The following is a 21409-nucleotide window of genomic DNA, read 5'->3' as shown; positions in this document are numbered from 1 at the left end:
AATGAGCCAGACGAGGTCACAGGGGCCTTGATCTTTGACCTTCATCTACTAAATCTAATCAGTTTATCATTGCGTCCAAGTGGACATTTGTGCCAAATTTGGAGACTTTCTAGAGATGTCGCATTTGCGGTCAGGCCAAGGCTGTTGCCAGTATGAAGCCATGAAAAAAATACTAAAATGAACAATACTGACCTACCTTAGTTAATACATGAAGTATCACAATATTGCTACAATAAAAAGTGTTGCAAAGGCAGGAAAATGCAGACTTGATTTCTTGCAAATCTCTCTTCTCTCTTCATGTCTTCATATAAAGATTATTAAGTTCATCCCTGAATCTCTATCCCTTGAAAACCTCACTGTCTAATCAGGATTAATTGGCCCACCTTTTGCCTAATACCACCTGGCAAACTGTGCTTCTGACATTTGTGCGGAGTGACAGCTTTGCTCGTTCCTCTCTCTGACCTTTCCATGCTTGCAACTTTAGCCTCGCAGTAGACCCATCTTTCTGTCTCACCACCAAGTTGACAGGATCATTATCATGTGGAGGCTATGAGTGCCAAGGAAGCAGCTGCACATGATGAGCAGCAAGTTACCAAACTGCACAAAATAGATGAATGTCAGGGCCTTTGGCTGTGTTGTTCCAGTCCACTGTCCAATAGACAAGCTGTATCTGCGAGCAAAATGTTTGTCTGATTATCAGGCAACTAAGAAAACGTTTAATCAATAAATAGATAATATGACACCCTGAACCGATGTTGAAAACCAGTGAAATCCAATGCATTCCCCCTCTGCTAAATGTATCAAATGGTGGATTTGTTATCTGAACATCACTGAGCGTCTCTCCCACTGTTTTACAGACTGCATTTGTTTCTGCTGTGATGGCATTGTACCCTCATAAGCTCTGCTGGTTCCCAAAGAACAAACACAGAGATCTGCACAGAGATAATGTTTTTGGTAATTTGGAGCAATCACTTGTGTGAAATGAGTTTCAATAGGGTTTTGATTGCGCTATCTATCTCAACAGGTCAGTCATTTACCTACTCGAATAGAGAGCCAGAGGAAAGAGAGAGAGAGAGAGAGAGAAAGCGAGAGAGAGAGAGAGAGAGAGAGAGAGAGAGAGAGAGAGAGAGAGAGAGAGGCGTGCATTCACACTAAGTAGCATTCCAGCGGTTAAAAGGAACTAAATCAATTCACTAACCAAAACAACCTTTTGGTTGTATAAATTAAATGCATTTTATTGACTAACAGTTTTCCTGTTAATCATCTTAATGACTGTATCAAAATACCACTGAGTCAGATAAGATCTAGCTACAGACACGAAGCAGTGAAGGCTGTTTGCTGGGAAGCAGTAAAAGCACAATGTGCTTGGGGTAAGGAATAAGCTTATCCCTTTTAACCCTAAAAAAACTGGCTCGATTTCTTTAAAAAAAAAAAAAAAAAAAAAGGGAAGGCAAAAAGCAATAAAAAAACAACTGACCCTCCCAAAAAGCAAGAAATTAGTAAGAAAAGTACAAGAAAGTTATGTGAAAATAAGTTTAAAAAGAAAAAAAAAGCAAGTCTGCTTTTTCTCCAATACTCCAATATAATGGAACTAGGTGGCTCTTGGCCAAAAAATCTGAAATCTATAAACACAATCAATGCTTCTTTCCAGAAAATATGACAGTTTTTCAAGATAATCCACACACCTTATTGTGAGCAGGTTGATGTCTGAACTGTTTTCTTTCTACCGAACTACACCCACCAACCGTATCAAAATACTACCAGGAGGGGAATGTGTGGATGTCCCCAAACATACATGTGAATAAAAAGTAGATGGCAGGATGTAACTCTGGCATTATGAGTTAACTATGGCTGCCTGCAGTGAAATAAATGATAACATTTTTCTAAATTGAAATTTCTAAAAGCAATGTTAGGTTTATTTGAGTTATGTACTTACATTATTCCTAAGGTCTCACAATGTTCAAACACAGATAAATCTCCAACACTTGGCAAGTCACACCAAAACCATCTAGACTGATAAATAGCACTACAGGCAAGATGAAAAATGTGCTGTTTTTATATTGGGGTGAACTTTCCCTTTGATATATTAAACATTACTATTATAGTGCATATTACAGCAGATAAAATAACAATGGGTCTCTATCATACTTGCAGATACAAGAACACAAATAAAAATAGCTACAGTTTTGGTTGACATTACAGCTATAGTGCATTTATATTTTGGCCCACCCAACTATATTTATATATTCTACACCCGCTTTTAACATCTCTGTGCTACTGTAACACTGAAAGTCCCTTTCATATGTTACTGTGAATGTGTGTTTTAATGTATTCAGTGACTCACTGCTGCAGACATACATATTTAGTGCTTCGCTCAGTGTCTCTCAAAAACACACTTCAGGTAGCCCTCGATGGTGACTGAGCCAATATGTCCATTTCAAATGTTCAGCGTGTGATTGAACCGGGAACAGGCTGCTATTTTCCACCATAAAAAGACAGGTGTCTTCTAGCACAAGTAATGTTTGCTGTAATTTTACCATTTTGTACTTCACTGACTCCAACAAAAAAAAACACAGCTAGGTAAAAAGGAAGGGCAAAACACTTTGCTGAGACCAAAGGTACGGTGCAAAAGCTGTAAACCAAACAAAGGAATGACTGATTCTACAGCTGGAACCTCATGTTGTTATGTTTTATGTTACATAAAGTCAAATGCAATGTGACTTTTTGTCACATGTATCATAGAAAACCAGTATAAACGCAACTGTTAACATGTAATTCAGTAATACAACAGCCACAATTAAGTTCTCCCTTAGGGCTATGCAGCTACTGCACTAATAATATAGTAACAAAAGCCATGGAAAAATGAATTGGATTCTCAGAGTCTCTCTTGGGGAACAAAGTTCCTCAAACAACAAAGAGAAATTGTAAAGCTGGGAGAAAAATGGCACTCTGATTAGTGAAAAAAATTATTTTAAAATTTTAACACACATAGAGAAATTTTAATTAAGTCGATGGGAAAAGTGGACGTGTGAATGTGGGGAAAAGACAAAGAAAAATGAGAACAAATTAAAAAACTGAGGAAAAAAAGTTCTTCTTTAAATCGACCTTCACTGCAAAGTCAATCGCTGCCTTGTTCCTTTTTATTTCATGTTGTAAAAGAGAACAACAGCAAATCAGCTCAAAATGCCAATACTGACCAACTGGGTAATCTTAAAGTGGTTTTTGAAATACAGGCAGTCACAGCATTCTTAGGAAGGACTTGCTCTGCACTCATGGTTATCTGTGTACAAAGAGTGAGGATACACTCTATACTGTATCATCCTGTGTATCTTTACCCAGGCTAGTGTTGAATGTGCCTTTTGATTCTGAAGGAAAACAAATTAGTGTTGCTTTGTCTGAGTCTGGCAGAGCCTGTGTTTAAGTTTGCCTGTAGGCCTCTAACACAGACCCTTCCACTGTTTGTCTACAGCTCTTTGAGGAGGACTGAGTCTGTTGTGGCTGCATTGTATGTATGCGTGCATATTTGTGAATGTGGATGCATGATTGTTTACGTGGTCTAAGCTTAGACGGTGAGGCCTATGCTGCTAAGCAAAAGACTGCTTTATATCGTCAACTCATCAAAGTGTAATTGAATACAGGGAGTTTCAGTTACACTTCACTACAGTGAATGGATGACAATGATGAATGTCATTATATATATATATATATATATATATATATATATATATATATATATAGGTTGTTTATTTCAGCCATGTCTGTTGTGTCCATGTTTTCCACCAAACTAGGTAATCTTTATTATTATCTCTGTTTTTACGAAAATGTAACCAAAATCATGCTCTTTCCTTTACCTTAATCAAAGTGTTTTTGGTGTCTACAGTACATCTAACAACAGACTGGAGTCTGGATGAAAACCCAGAATTCTGGTGTCAGTCCTACACTTTATTTTGCTGTTGTAAACAAATGAAATGTTCATTAACATCGGCTCTAAATGTGATCCAGGCAGTGATTATATGGTCACCACAACTTAATTATGAAAAATAAATTGGTAATAAACAAACATGATTTCTAGGAGACAGGGTTGTTTAATTTAAAAAATGTGTCAGAAAGCGCAAAACGTTAATATTTCCTATCTTCACATTTTGACATTTTATGCAGCTGATGTGTATTAGAATTTTGTACGTAAATGGTGGATCAAAGAAAATGTAGCAGAAAGTTTAAAATATATATTTTATATGAAAACTAGATAATAAGATGCATGCGCAAAAGTCCTCTAATAATCCTGATGAAAATGATGTTGAGCACTTAATTCTACAGTCATGTAATCCTAAAATGTTTTGAGGACCCAGCATAATAAGATATAACATTTAACTTTAATTTGTGGCACATTCCGCTAAATATCACAACACCTAAAATCAAAGCAATGACCCTGGTCAATACTGTAAAAATGCACAAGGTACAACAATCATGCCATGACAGCCTGCGTAATGACAATGATTCCACATAATGGCTTCACAATTATCTCCAAGGGTCACAGATTGCTGAGAAGAGCAAGAACACATTAAAGAGAACCACAATATAATGGCTGTAGTTTGCGGTTAGCCAGGGGAGAGAGAGACTTGCTTCAAACAAATTCATTATTTAGCGGAGAATGGCTGAGGAGGGGGGGCACAGTAGGGGATAGGAATCATTGGAAAGCAAACACAGTGCTGGAAGGGTATTAGAGGATAGGCAGAGCAATTAGATGATGCTAAGAATACAGTGCTTGCACCAACACACGGTTGGTGGGTGTTTATCATGTGCGCATGTTTGCATACATAAATTAGGCAAACAAGTCGGAATTCTTCACCATGTACATGTTGCAGAGAGGTACCTTATTGCAGCAAATCACAACTTCAACAGCCCCTATAACTCCACTTGTCTGCAGATGTGTGGCTGTTGGCTGTGATAGCTCTTGGGTAACCAAAACCTTACCTGTGGCTGTAAAGCTAGCCCGCAGCCACAAGGTGTGACAACTGAGGACACAGACCTGACAGACACAAATTCCCACGTCTTGCTCTGAACTTCTCTGAAATTGAGGCGAGGATTGGAGAGAGCCTTGAATTGCTTGGTGACAAAATGTGTTGCAGTCTAAAATTGGCATAAGATGAAAAAAATATATATATATTTTTCAGGATGCAGCATGAGGCATGTGAGACAGATGCCTAAAGCATCAAAGAGACGACTCCTCATTCAGCTTTTTACTTGAGTGTCATCAGTGTAAACTATTGTGTGCCAGGTGAAAAGCTCCAGCTTTTAAAGACTGCGAATGGCACTCAACCAATGCCTTACTGCCACTAGAGACTCAGTAGCCTCGTTTGGGCTTATTTCAGGGATTTATGGTGTTGAGGAGCCGTCACAAAAAAGTGGTAGACTCTGCTAGTTTGAGTCCGTGGGGAGGTAGTATGTACAGTAGCAATTCCCTTTATCCCCCACAACCATATAGGAGTAATTTCAGGAGTGTCCCAGTTTACTTCACACAGGTTTCTCAAGGGGAAGCTCTCAGGCAGACAGGGGAGGGTATAAGCTGAACTCTCAAATAACCATATTGGAATTTCCTCTTCTTTTCTATTTTCCCAAGTCCTTACAGAGATCATCTGAGGTTGTATTGCCAAAGAAGGTCATTAAGTAAACCATTAAATGGGGAATTTACAACAGCGACACATATATCAATAGAAGGATTTAGCAGTGACAAGGACTGTGATTCACGAAGGATTGTCCCCTTAGAAAAATCAGTAACAAGACTAGATTGAAACCTTGTATATGGCTGGACCATGTTTGGTGGATATGCTAAACTGCGGTTTCAAATGTACCTTGCTCTGATGTCATTTTCACCAGATTTCCAAACTTTATCTTATTTATTAACCAGGGCCTATGTTCACAAAGCTTCCAAGTACAAAGAATTGTTTCTAGTGACAAAATTCTAAAAAAAAATTATTAGACATTTTCTAAATATTTCCCCTTGAAATTAAGACAAGATCCTGGTAAAGACAAATGGTATTCAAAAAGCATGCACACCTTGCAGGCTCACAAAATGGTCTGTGATAACCAATCACATCTGGTAAAAGAATGCATCATACCTAGTATTAGGGTCAACCATACCTCATTAAGATAAAAGCTTCTGTCCCGTCTTTGCTCAGACTATCTCCGAGACCTTTCATATATCACTCCTAGGCTAGGACCCCTTGCTAGAATTTTTTAGGCTAAGCTAGGAGCTCTCTGAGTGTATTCTCTGAATGTTTGCAAATACCGCCCCAGATTTAGAATTTAAGAAAAGACAGAATATCATTTGGGTATTCCACTAGGGAGAAGTGAAAATGGGGTCAGACAGTGAAAGAGAGGCAAAGACCAACTGACCTCATGTATCTGCACCACCACATACAGAGTTCTGCCAGTAAGCCAGCTTGAATAAAGAAGGGTTAGCAGCACTGGGGCTTAGGGTCCCATTTGTAGAGGCACTGATCTGGGCTTTTAGTCCAGCCAGCTCAGCCTTCATCCAGTGTGAGTGAAAGGGATAATCATGGAGCTTTGGATCTCCAGTACTCCCAAGACCCTTTGCATGAATCACCGTCTACCCAGGCAAGTCAAACCAATCCCAGGCATGTCGCTGGCCAGAGCCGCCCTAATGATAGAAAAAAAGAAATCTTGCCGATGAGTGATGAAGTCATTAAATGAAGCCGTGGGGAAGATGGAGATTGAGGTGGGCCCTTGTGAGTGCAGCACAGGCCTTGCAATTTGTATGTGTGCATATCAGTGACAAGGGAACAAGGGTAAGGTTGAAACCCATAAGCCTGTTCTGCTGTGACAGGCCACTGAATGCTTAATGGAATTCCCAGGCAGTGCTTTACTATGGCTACCTGAAAGTGCTTTATCGTAAGCAAAATGCAAATATGTGAATAATCTGCTGGGGGATATTTTTCAATGTACAGACAGGGTGGAAGCAGCAGTGACGGCCTGAGCTGACTTTTTCTCTTTGAACACAAAGAGTTTTCCTTCGAAGCTTGACAGGATGAAATACTGCAACACCACTACTAGCAAAACTACCAAAAAATACAAAGATTAATCTTCAATAGCATGCTGAAGCAATATTTCTTTCATCATCAAGGGATACAAAATATGCTAAGATAGATGTTGGGCAAACTCACTCCCAGCAAGTTGAGAAATGGCGATAATTATACAATTATAATTACAATTATTGATGACAGAACATTAATGTAGCATGTATGAAAGTGGTAAGCATAGATGCTTCAGTGTGTCTGAATCATTAAAATGACTTACAATTACAGACACAGAAGATTTACAGAAGGTTGCCTCAAGAAGTGTGACTTATGGCCTGTGTCCTATTTTACAGGGCCTTTCAAAAGGTAACTGGCCATTCGGAAACTTGGCCTGACCAATCGTATTCTGGCAGGCTGTGATTCTTTCACCATCCAAAATAAACGGCCTCAGCTCACCACTGGAAGGCATAATCGCAGAGGCGGAGAGGAGTGTACCAGAGCAAGCAGGGGGGTACAAAGGGCCAAATCAATTGGGAACCATTTCTCTGCTCTAAAATGAGCATTTAACAAATGGGGCTGTGACAGGAAAATAAAAAAGCAAAAAACCTGGGAAATAGAGAGAGGGGGTGTGTCTCATTTCAGCTGTCTGCTACCAAGTTGACCCCTTGGATTTCTAAAGCTCAAGATTACAGTATTTAATCTTTGGAACACAGTATGCTCAACACCAAAATGGTGGCTCCCTACTTACATAAATAAACTTTGATGTTGGGATGTGATTTTGTTCTTTTAATACTGAAAAACAAAACTAAATTGGAGATTTTGCAGTGAGAAGTTGATGATAAGGGATTAAATGAAACTGCATTGCATGCTACAACACTAAGGCTCCATTTGATTTAGTTTTAAATGACATTCATCTGAACATTTTGATGCATCACAAGTTTTGGTTTGCGTTTTACTGGATCTTAGGTCTGCATTTGATATGGTGGCCCATAAGATACTTCTCTGCAGACCAGAAAAGTGGGCAGGACTTTCTGGCACTGTGCTAAATTGATTTGAATAGTATTAACAAGACATGTACTACTTTGTATCAATTCGTAATTTTGAATCTGTGCAAACAAAAATTACATATGGAATTACTCAAGGGTCCACTCTTGGGTCTCTTCTATTCAACTCTTTCATGATCCTTTACTCATATTATGGAATATGATAACAACTCCTTACAAAAAACAGTAGTGGAAGAAGTTTTTTGGATCTCTTACTTCAGTAAAGGTTTCCCCACTATACTATCAGATGTTAAGGTAATACATTTAAAATCTTAAGTACAAAAGTATAAGCATCAAAATATATTATAAGCACCAAACGTTAATGTACTACAGAATGATAATAATATTATAACAACAACAACAACAACAACAACAATAATAATAATAATGCATATTGAAGGTGGGGCTAATTTAAACATGCTTTGTTTTTTTTTACTCTAAATTTGCAAAGTAATTACAAACAAAACATATCAAATACAGTGGAAATAAACTGTATTTTACTTCAAAATATAGGGAAGTAGAAGTAGCATAACATAGAAATACAAAGCAGAAGTACCTCACAATTGAGTAAAAAACTACAGTCCTTGTATAAATGCATTTAATTGCGTTCCACCCCAAGTAAAAGCACACGCTGTTCAACTTTTATCTACAACAGTCACCATACAAATACATGGAGAGAAGGCAAAACAAAAAAAAAGATTAACAAAAGGAATATATGTTCAAGGCCATTCAGCTTGAATGAGTTCCTCCATTTCTGAGTTTCCCCCATGTTTCATTGGACTTCGTGGACGAGCGACTGAGAGTGTGCTTGAGTTGTGTGGATGACAGTCATGCTGTCAATGTCAGCTCGCCCTGTGAGAACATCAACACTCTACCACAGAATACCTGTCACTTTTCTCTATCTGCACATCCAACTTTACATGCTTCAGCACCTGAAAAAAAATCTCTTTATGAACTGTACCTTTATCTCTCTTTGGGTGTATGTAAGGAAAAGGTGGCCAAAGTGACAGGCCAGAATGTATTTGTGCTGACCTGCTTTGAGAGGGACATCATTACAACAAGGTGCCAGATGAAAAAATAAGACCTTGAAATTGAAGAGAGCTCTTACAGCTACACTACTGGACCTCCCTCATTCTCATTACCATAAAAGGCTGACACGGCAACATGTAAACGCATTAAAATGAGCAGAAAAATATTAACACGCTGTATATCCATTAGCCCAAATAGCCCTGGAGAACTGAAAAAAAATGCTTATCTTTAAATAAGCTAAAAGAACTGAAGTAACTGTGACAGGCAATTTACTGATCATAAGAATGCAAGTGCGAAACATGACACTGTAACTGTAATAGCTATGTGATGTCTCAAACTGACAACTTTATTTATATCCCTAGCTGAGTTTCGGAGGATGACTATTTTCTGACCAGTGTTCTGTTACTCTGAGAGCACAGAAATGTCAATAAGATGGGTTTGGCTGGTGGAAGCCATTGATCCAAAGCAGAGGAGAGGAAACAAGAGAAAGACACAGAAACAGAGAGGGGAAGAGAGAGACATTAGGACAGACAAACATGGTAGGGACCAGACAAAAAGCCAGAGATAGAGAATGTCTACAGTAGCAATCAGTATCGTAAGACCGATGGCATCTTGCAATCTAGTCAATTATAACAAATATATTTATGACAAATTTGAATAGATGAACATGAAAGCTTATTTGAATCCTACTCTTGCCAAAGCAAAGAGCAGATACTCAGCTGCATGATCCAACAACCCAACTGGCAGAATATATATTGTACCTTTCTGCAAACCATGGATTTGTAATATTTGTACATTATTACGTAGCACATAAGTTAAAAGTTTACATGTCTTTATATTTCAGCAACACTGTGGTTAAATGGTGGTTATGCTGAGGCATAAAAACCACTTGGCTATGGCTGGGGAAAGATCATGTTTTGCATCGTTTTAAAGCACCCAAATTTGGTGCCAATATCAGTGGGAATGGCCCAAATGTAATGCAGTAAAACAACTGCTTTTGTTGTTTGTTTCTGTGGTTTGCGTAAACATACAACTCCAATATTTTTTTTTACTGGTGACTTGGTTGAATACAGCCTTAAATAAACATTTTACCCTCCCTATATCTTTATACATATATAGCTTTTCAACTGACAAAAGTGGTTTGCGGGTTTAGTTCATCTTTAACTACAGTGGCTGCTCCTATTGGCTTCATAAGCAGTTTAATCTGAATGACATGGTTAGCTCAGTGGTCCAACCACCATGACTGTACTGAACAATAAGATAAACCCAGCACTGTTGTTTATGCTCCCCTTTTTTATGAGTTGCTATAAAAGATCTAATACTTTGTTTCTAAGCACACAAAAGAGTCCTCTCAAATTTTGTCCGCAGATTAGTTTAAATCCATGTGCTGCCAAAGTCTCAGTTTACTGTAGTGAAATGACCATTCAGTCCACGGACAACAGCTCTGTTGGACATCCCTGCAGTCAGCCTGCCAGTGGCACGCTCCCCCAAAACTTGCAACATCTGTGGCATTGTGTTGTGTGATCAAACTGCACAATTTAGAGTTTCCCTTTATTGTGACAATCCCAACCAACACCTGTGTAATAATAATGCTGTTTAATCGGTATCCCGATATGCCTTGCTTAGCCTGGTGGTCCCTGCAACCCGGCCACTGATACATGGAAGATAATGGATACAGATGTAACACCAGTCAGGATGATGGATTATGTTGGCCAAGTGCCCACTAACACAGATTTGAACAAATTTGTAAACACACTTTGAAAGAAATAAGTCTTTTGGTTGCATAAAAACAGTTTTAGATCTTTTATTTCGACTAATGAAAAATGGACTTGTATGAAGACATGTTTCATGAAACATGCCCTTTGACCTGTACTATCAAAGTAAAAGGGCATGGTCCCATAAAAAAAAAAAAAAAAAAAAAAAAAATTAAAAGAGCCTCCAACTTTAATAACCCTCATTGCAGTAGTCTTTTTAACTGGTGAAGCCCACAGCAGATGGCACTAAAATTGCAGCTCACTGTCCAAATGTCTGGCTATGGAATCTTTGTGCGTGTATTTCAAGGAACCAATTGTTCTCCCTTTAGAGACACAAGCCAGACAACAATCACCAAATCTGAACACATACACAAACACAAAATATGAACCTAACACAGTACACTTTCTTCTTTTGTTTGCTGGAAACTCTATTTTAGTTCAGTTTGAACAGTCCCTCAATAACCAAGATGATTTAGGTGGTGCATGTGTACTTTTCAACAGTGAGTGATCATCAGTCCTGTTGTGACTCAGCAGTTTTGGGGAGCTCTGCTACCCTTTTATACAATCCTTTAACTGCAATCATCACCCTCCCTTAAAGCAACCTGATTAAATTTGTAGTGCTGTGTTGCTCCATGTGTGATTAATATAACTTAACCTAGCTGCCCTGAAACTTACTGAGTCACCCTCTAATTAATGTAGTTGAGGTGGCAAGTGTGAATCATACCAAGAGAAAAACTCTCTTTGCTTTGGGAGCTGGTAAAAATAAAACAGATTACATTTAAAAATACATATCTGCCCTTGCACATTTGGACTACAATTAATGCTCACAATTCAAGCGAGAAAAGAGGGAAATTAGGGTTGGATATGAAATCCCCTATGAAACTAAATAGTTTACCCATTCCTCCCACAAATCTTCAGCAACCAAGTTGCAGAGAGATGACTCAGTTGAGTTTGTCAAGCACAGAAACCTGTCTATTTCCAATTATCTCATTTTCACAGGGCATTATGCACCATGTGTGAAAAATGCTTCAACAACTGTGATAACGCCAGGAAAACTGATAGCATTGTTACAAATGCAGCAATATCACGGAGGTTACAATAGGAAAAAAGCTGTGAATCCCAGTTTTAAAAAGATGCTAGATTGTGAAGAAAAAAAAATCTGCACTACACTATGTGAGACCCAAGGCTGTAAACTGTGGAAACACAAGCATGTATTATCAAAGTGTGAAAGCAAAATGCTAGTCGAGCCTACATGTGATCAAACACCTACTACATTACATGATCACAATGATGATGATAGAAAGAGGAGAAGTAGATAAAGTAGATGAAGTAGTAGAAGACAAAGAAAAAGACAAGAAGACATTGAAGTACATGAAGTAGTAGTAGAGGAAGAAGAGAAAGATGAAAAAGACAAAGTTGATTACGAAGTAGAAGAGGAAGAAGACAACAAAGAAGACAACACAGAAGACTAAAAAGATGATGACAAAGAAGAGCAAGAAAAAAAGATGACAAGGAAAGAGATGAAGGAGAAGAAGTAGATGAGGCAGCAGAAGAGGAAGAAGATGACAAAGCAAATGACTTAGATGAAGCTGAAGTAGATAAAGCAAATGACTTAGATGAAGCTGAAGTAGATAAAGTAGAAGAAGACAAAAAACATTAAAAAGTAGAGGAGGAAGAGGAGGATGCAGGATAAGATGGAGTAGATTAACATATAGAAGTGGAAGAAGTTAATAAAGAAGATGACAAAGTATGGCAGAGGAAGAACAAAGAAGACAGTGACAAAGAAAAAGATGATGAAGACAAAGCAGTTTTAGTAGAAGAGAAATGATTAAAAAAAGCAGAATGAGTAGATGCAGTCAAAGAGGAAAAGGAGGATGAAGAAGAAGATACTGAAGAAGACAAAGTAGAATAAAGCATTAGAAGAGGAACAAGAGAACAAAGCAAACACAAAGTAGATGAAGTTGAAGAAGACAATGAAGAAGATGAAGAAGACTACGACGCTGATGAAACAGAAGGGGCAGACGTGGATGAAAAAGACAAAGTAGATGAAGCAGAAGAAGAGGAAGATGAGGGTGAAGACAATGAAGAATGAGATTTAGTAGTAGCCTATGTAGGCTGTGAGAGGGGAGGTGGATGGGTCAAAAAACACAAAACCTTCACCCAGGAGACCTTAGTTTAAATCCTGTTTGTAACCAAAAGTCAAGGTAGAGTTATTTTTTAACAATGTAACATATTTAATATAATTAACATCACTACTGATGTTGCATACATTACTTGACACTCGTCACTTGATATACTCGTAATGCGGCACTCATTAACCCAAACGTGAACTTTCGTCTAAACCTAACAAAACTAAGCCTGTAAATTTATTTGAAAGACACTGGAGCATACAGCAACAGACTCTGACAGACTCTCAGGGGAACCTAGAGCATCATAATTTGAAGTGAAGGTCCACTGACAAAGCCATATTTGATGAGATAGGAGTGAGAATGCTCTGACATTGCATACATGCATACACAACCAGGCACATGGTGCTTATTATGATAAGAATCATCACAGTTTCATTAAACCCATGTTTTTTTTGCTTCCAAAGAGAAGACTATGGTTCCATACAGAACACAAAGGATCAAGACATTCACAGGGCAATGCTAACAGTGTCGATGTGTTACTATTAAAATGTGTAAATCAAAACATTTTGTCCCTGCTGTTAAGAGCTGGTTCTTTGGTGTGTATGTAAACTGCTCTCTACTGTGCCATTGTGTTGCTGATTACCCTGAAGGTATAGCATTGCTCCTGGCTGTGCTGTGTGTACCATTGTTTTGATGTACAATTGTGACTACCAGCACTATGGCGATGTTTGGTATTGTTTTAACCTTGTGAGGCTGTGTTTGTTTGTTTGTGTGTGTGAGTATATGTGTGTGTGTTTGTGTGTGTGTGTGTGTGTGTGTGTGTGTAGGTGTGTGTAGGTGTGTGTGTGTGTGTGTGTGTGTGTGCCATTATGGCAAAATGTTGTCCAGGAGACACTTTTTGTAGCAGGAACCAAAACAAAAGCCATTTTTTAGTACTGGTACTTATAAAGCATGTCTCACTGTATGTATGTGGACAGATTTTGACAAAGCAATTGTGTCTCAGCCACATAAGATGTAGTCAGACTTTACATATCTGTGGTTGAGATCAAAATGAAGGCTGAATTCAAGACGGGTGTGGTCCATGAAAGGGCACAGGAATTAGGAGGGTAGGACGTAGGAAAGTGGCTATTGAGTGGAGGAGCCAAACTATATCCCTGTTTTGATCAATCATTTCCATCCACTGATCCAGCACAATCTAAGATATTTTCAATACAACCTGCACAGTTCACCTGTTTTGTCAAAGTCACTTCTCATGTGTTCCATTGCACCACACACACCGATTTGGCATCACGGCTGGTGGTGTCCCATCACAGGATGGACGCTAGTTTTTACTGGTAAACTAATAATAACTATGGTAGCACAGAGTCTACAATGTCTGCACAAAACCTCAAGACAATCAAATGACATGCCTCAAGGCAAACACGTTTAACCAATATTTTAACGAATAAACAAGTAGGTCCAGGCCATACAACACATACACACACATTCACGATAAGATCACAGCACAGAATACCTGTGAGGGTAAAACCTAAAAGATTCTCTGGATTTGGAACCATGGGGCCTCTTCTCATGCCTCTTCTAGTGCATGATGTCTATAAAAAGCTGCAGCAGTTTGATCCAGGTTTTGCTCCAGAAAATGCTTGTTATATCACTCCAATTATGCAGTTTCCGTACATGTAGAGTAAAATGAAGTATTCAAAGAGGTGAGTTCAAATACAGAATTATGTCTGCCCAGACAAAAAAAAGAAACCATAAGTAGCATAAGTAAAGCTTTTCATGGCAGCTCTGCCTATGTTAAAATACGTCAGGGTTGATGCAAACGCAACCTGTGCCGACACAGTGCACAATCAATGCCGACTGCATTGATTAATCTGAACAAATAGCAGGACCAATTTATTCATGGCTCAAGATGGATTCACTATGAGATGTAAAACATCAACAAAAAGACATGCTGCCTGGTGTTTGTTGCTTTTAAAGCTACAATATTGAGTCAGGTACCAAATGTCTGCAGCTCAGAGGACATTCAAATGGGTCTGAACTCCGAATGGACATGATGTAACTTTGCTCATTTTTCAATTGAGTGCAGGCAAACTTCCCTCAGCTGCGCTCAAGCGCTTTCTCGGTGGATTTATTATAATGCACTCCAATTCTGCTGTCTAGTTTCTTTTCCAATAGCGCTCCTATTTTGAGGTGTATGCCTGCATCAGCCACTCTCAGCTGTAAGATCCCAGCATCAGGATGTTGCAGTACTGTAAATATACTGCAAATCTTCAACCAGAATTACCGCCTTGCAGTTGTATGCCTCCACAAACAAGTAAAGTTAGAGTTACAGGTATCCATGTCTGAGATAATATGCATGCTTTACACACATCTTTCCCCACAGCAGTACAGAAGTTCTATACAAACAGTATGTTCGACCACCAAACTCTAATCAATTCATTACTGAGTCCCAGTGGACAATTGTGGCACATTTCAGGACACTCTCTTCTTAAGATAATGTATTTACAAAAATGAGACTGATGTCTGGTCAGAATGACCTTTACCTTAAAAACCAAATTCTAATCAGTTCATGCTTGACTCAAAGTGGACATTTGTGCCAGGTGCTCTTGAGATATTGCATTCCCAACAATGAGATGCATGCAAGGTTGAAGTGACCTTGACCTTTGAGGTCATAAAAACCAAGTGAACATTTGTGCCAAAGTTAAAAAAAAAAACTCTCTCAAGGTATTCTTGAGAAAATCCGTTCATGAGAATGAGATAGATGGAGGATCAAAGTGACTTTGACCTTTAACCACCAAAGTCTAATCAGCTGTTTGTAAAGTCCAAGTGGACATTTATGCCAAATTTGAAAGAAGTTATCTCAAGATGTTCTTGAGATATCCCATTCACTGAAATGAGAGACAAAAGGTCAGAGTTACCTCAACCTTTGACCTATGACCACAGAAATATACTAGATCATTGCAGAGTCCAAATGGCTGTTTGTGCCAAATTTGAAGAAGTTCCCTCAAGGTGTTCTTGAGATAATGCGTTTATTAGAATGGGATGGACAGACGAACATAATGTTTCCAGCCACAGCCATTACGGGCAGCGTGGCATAAAAATATTGGAATGAATGTATTGAGTGAATTAATGTATACAGAATAAATATATAATCGGTCTAACTGCTTAATCATCCATCAATCCATCCACCTGATCTGGCAATCTATCAGGAGAGGGAGAGCAGCAAGAGTAAACACAGTAAAGCTTCCTCTGCACCTCCCCATATGGTCTTCCTCCTCCTCCTCCTCCTCCTAATGCTGACAAATGGACAGCGTATGCCAGTAGTGGACTAGAGAGGTGCTGAGACACCAGCTAGTCATCCATCTGCTCTATTCCCTCGGCACTGCCTTCACTGTGGCGGAGGTCACATACTCGCTGGCTCAACTGTTACTAGAAAACCACACTTTCCTGACACATGCACACTTCCTCTGTAGCTGCCTCACATGCTTCCCCTCCCTCCCTGTCTTCCTCTTCATTTTCATCTCTCTTTTTGGTGTCAGTGCTGCTGCTGTCTGTCATTTTCACTCAAACAAATCTCCTGCTACCTTCCTCTCTGAATTATGCAACGCTGCCATCCTTTCTCCTTACATCCTCTTCCAAATCTCATCTTAACTTTAGTCTTTATCTTGAAACTAACAAGAGCCAGTAGGTTTGGAAATGAATTCAGCACCAGGGACAGCTCCCTCCTTCAAATACTCTTCAGTTCTTTTCTTTACAACTGAAAGCAGGTTCAGCATGGCTAAATTATAGGGGATGACACGAAAACAGGAATGCCTCTCTCATATACTGCAATTCATATCAGCAGAGTTGAAATGCTTTTGCACCAAAAACCATGTACCAACCAAAAAGGCATTTCTGATTTTCCCTATAGGGTTACAGATTTCCTACTGAGGTGTGACAGGTGCATTTTTTTTGTAAAGTCCATATCATCAGATTTCTAATTAAATGTAAATTTGTCAAATGTGTTAAATATAATTTGCACTTCATGGCAAAAAGATGTTCAAGGTGAAGATCATCATAACTGTCTTTTAATTATCTGCATGTAATGTGAAAAATGAATAATGGTTTCAACCTGTCAAATACTGTGGAGCAGTTAAGGTTGAAGAGATTAATATTATTGAATACATAAAAACAATTTGTCATATATCTATAATCATAATCAGAGGTTTGACCAAGTCATGGCTTTGCAAGTCACAAGTTAGTCTCAAGTTTATGAATCTATGTCTAATGTTAAGTCCCACGTCAAAACAGGCAAGTCCCAAGTTTGAATTTTGAGTCCCCTGATGCCATTTTAATAACAGAGAAATAGTTAGCTTAGCATTAGACTCAACTTAGTGTTCTTTGTGCACTTTCAAATGTCGAAGAAGTTGGAAGTTGTTGTGTTTTTATACCACCATTTTGCATTGGTGTTCGCAATATGTGTTGACTCAGCGGTAATGGATAGCATGAACACATTAGTTGACTGCAGAAATGAATCTAGTACTACGCATATGCCCTGAAGTCTATCACAGTATTTTTGTTCCCTTAAAAATCATTTGTACTGAACTGACAATGGTTTGTTAAAGGCCGTATGAATAAATTTCACTTGACATTAATAAGACTTGCATTTTACATCGAGTTCTTTTCACGCTGCATGCAAGCCTGATATCTCGCTGCATATATGCATGTGGCTGAGTCAAAGAAAGCAAAGACTCATACAGTGATATTGCAGTGTTACTGCTGTATGGTTTGGCAACCTACTCATAATTTTTCCCTATCCCACCAAATTCTCTCATGAGCTAACATGCTCACTCTCTTTTTCACACACACTGAACTCACTGAGCCAGCTGCTCCTGACTGACAGAATAATCAGTGATTAAACACTTCAGAGATGCCATCCACTGGAGAATAGATCACAAAGCATACCACACACAAGATTGATCAAAACACAAGTTAGAGATGCTGTGTGTGTGTGTGTGTGAGTGTGAACATGTGTGTGTGTGTGTGTGTGTGTGTGTGTATGTGTGCAAGTCAGTACAAACAACTAAATCTCTGATACAAGCAGAGGGGTGTGGGAACAACAGGGGTGATTAATTTCCATTCCTATTGCATTAAAAAAAATTGAAATGAGAAGTATTAAGGTGATATCCCTATTCAGAGCCTGTAACATTATTAATGGGTGATACTGTGTGACTTAACTTGTTAAATCACATGTTGCATTTTTTTTCCCTTTTTCATTATCACCTCTTGTTTGTGATGAGAAGCTAAGAAGCTAAATTAAGAGGTGTGAAGCCCTCAGACACATTCTATAATTATGTAGACAAATGTGGAGATGCATCTATACAAATTGTAGAAAAAATAAGGTACTATGCAAACCTGCAGCAAGTATGAGCATTTAAAGCATATTTATTGGTGTACCAGTTCCTGATAAATGATGGTAGGGACTTCTTTGCCCTTAACAGATTGTTCTTATGAGCCCATGGCAGACAGAATCAGTTAAGAATGAGAAACCCTCTCCATGAGATGACAAACAACCTTGGCTTTGAGGCATCAAAAACAAACAACTCTAGTTGCATATTTCATCATCAGTTTCCTTGGCTTTGCTGTGTTTGGTTTGGGGTTTTATTAATATTCCGGAAAGCACGGACAACTGGAGAATGCAAAATGCCTTCCCTTAACTAGTGCTCCCACAAACCACTCTGTGGTCTTCTATTTCTGTCTCCCTCGCTCAGCCACTACACGCTGGTTGTGGACCTCTTAATTACTCTCTAGCTGGCTAATTGACACGCAATCAGTGGCTTACCTTCTCCAACATGCAAACTCCCAAAAACCCCTTGTGGAAAGCACCACCTCCAGGCACCAAACACTGTTTTTGAGTCATCAGCCTGCTTCACGTGGCATGTTCCTATCAATTAAGGAAGTTGTTTTCCATGTCCGAGGGCAAGGGTAGGAATCATGTGGGAAGCTCGCAACACCGAGGGGACGTGTTTTTGAGTGTAGAGACTCACTGCACGCCAGCTTGTCTCCGTCACTAAGGCTGGGAAATATTCTGCAGGGATTCTCTGCTACCTCTGAGAGCAGGTTTGTTTTGGATTTTTTTTTTTTTACAACTGGCAAACAAGTTTTTCAGCATCTTGCGACTGTATGAATCAAAGCAAGCCACAGAGTGCTCTAGAGTTGTGCTTAAAGAAAGATGCAAAATAACTTCTGGCAAAACAAATACTGGGAATGTAGTGGTGCCATTTTTAAGAAGTAAAGAAGGAAAGAAGCAGCACTGAATATTTAGTATCAGTACCTAGAATACATGTATGCTGAAGACACAAACACAAGCTGAATTGTAATGTGTTTATAAGAAGATATTCTGCTATTAAAAGCCTGCATTCTTGAAGCATAAATTCAGAAATCACTGATGTGCAATGCCCCCCAGTTTGATTGTTTCCTGCAACACTGTAAGACACAGCAGGTTTTTCTATCTATATTGCATTCTGACTTCCTTTCAGGCTGACAAATAGAACCAATTGGTTAAATTAGACCAAGGACATCGGCATTTCCATTTTTAGCTCTTTGGTCCGTATTATGTCCCTCTTTATTAGACATTCTAGAAGCAAGGTCTCTAAATCTAAAATATATTGGAGCAGGATGTCTAAATGTTTCAGCTGCCTCATTTATTAATGCCTAATCATTCCTACACTGCAATTGGTGAGATATGAACGTTTAATGAATCCGAACCCTATCATAAGATGATATCTGAGCTCAGATCTTTGCTGGTTTGTAAGTTAGACTGAGTAATGTTGGCCAGTGTCTTCAAATTTCAATAACAGATCAATGATCCAGATAAAAGCTGGCTGGTTTTCTGAAGTGAGAATATCGTTTTTTGTTGCTGTCCTCAATGGCATCCATCCATCTAACACTGTTGGTGTATTCCCTCTGTGAGTCCTTGCACATTGCAACAGAGCCAATTTGTAAGTCTGACTTGACATGACTTGGCAAACTAAGTCAGCAATTGAGGTCCATCCAAATCATGTAAGTCTTGTCAACTGAACTCAAGTCTAAAGTACTTATAAGGAAAGCCAACTCAGATCAGAAGTTTTCATAAAGACACAGTGCAGGTCTACTGCTCCACATTGTTGTATTTATACAATGGCAGGTCATTCACATGGTTTGTCTATTTCTAAATTGAAGAGAAGTGGTATTGATGGTAAGAGAGAGAGAGAGGGAAGGAAGATGGGGAGTAGAGTGATTTGAAATAATGAGAAATGCCTGATCGGACTTTCTGTGTATGTAAGTATTATGAGTATGTTAAGAACGCCCCTGTGAGATCATCTCCTTAAGGGATTTAAGCCAGAGCTGTGGTCTTGGGACTTGGATTGGGGTAATTCATTTATGCTCAACCTTAGATATGTATACAGACACAAATGCAGCCTTCTGCCTGTACTCTGCATTCATTTGTCTTTATTGTGCACATCCAGGAGGCTACAGGCTACAGGCACAGATACAGATGAAACAAAGCAGTACAAAGCAGTGTAACATAACATAAGTGAAACACTACCATGGGAGACAATGAAAACATTTTATAATGCAGGACAAAATCAATCAGTTATAAAGTGAAAAGAATTCTGTCCACATGTTGCAATGTATTTAATGGCCTTGCAGTCCACCATAGTCTATAACCCTGCTTTGTTGAAAGTTACATTATTAGGACTTTGGTTGTTGTCATCTGAAACTTTTGACTCTGCCCTCTAGTACCATCTAGTAGATGTATCTATACCATCGTAAAAGATGCATGGAAATATGAGGGTGGTGACGTTTACAATTAAAAGGACCGATCTCTTTTCATACATAAAGTTTAAATGTGGCCTTAAGCCATAAAAATAGGGTTTAAAGACTTGATTCCTGCTGAGTCTGGATGCTTGACTCATGAAAGACATAAAAAGAAAAAAAAAACTTTCTTGTCCAAGGTTTTCAGTGGGTAAAGTCTCAAGCTTTGCACACATAACTACACCTTGAACATTTACGAATTACACCCGATCATTCAAAACACTATTATTTTTTTAAAGAAAGGAAAAGAGTACACGTCTTTGCATGAAAAAAATGTTCAGATGTTGGCATTTTTCAAAGATTTGACACTAGCTAGCTATTTCCTTATGTAGACTTGTGACCTGACATGGACTTTTCTCAAGTGACTAAACTCTTGGGACATGTCCCGAATAAAAGGTATAGCCAATTTACATCAAGCTATCCACAACCCAACCGACAGGTTGTAATGATCACACAGACTCTTAATGCACATGCTGTGTCTCACACCGGGTCATGCTCTCTGTGAGGGTGATTCATTGGAAATGTCACTTGTGTCGACAGGATCATGTCCTTGGGCTTGGAAATTTGGATAATAATCCCTA

At 38.8% G+C, this 21409-nt stretch overlaps 1 protein-coding gene across 3 annotated transcripts in view; it reads right to left on the bottom strand.

Annotated features, from left to right (window-relative positions):
• nrxn2b (neurexin 2b) overlaps positions 1-21409 on the bottom strand; it is an 883386-nt gene that overhangs the window by 303046 nt on the left and 558931 nt on the right. The gene's annotated exons all lie outside the window — the stretch shown is intronic.

The sequence above is a fragment of the Plectropomus leopardus genome, chromosome 23 (assembly GCF_026936395.1).
Source record: "Plectropomus leopardus strain MGB_pleo_1.0 chromosome 23, ASM2693639v1, whole genome shotgun sequence".
Classification (NCBI taxonomy): domain Eukaryota; kingdom Metazoa; phylum Chordata; class Actinopteri; order Perciformes; family Serranidae; genus Plectropomus; species Plectropomus leopardus.
The sequence above is the reverse complement of the archived record's forward strand: the minus strand, read 5'-3'. Positions and strand labels throughout refer to the sequence as shown.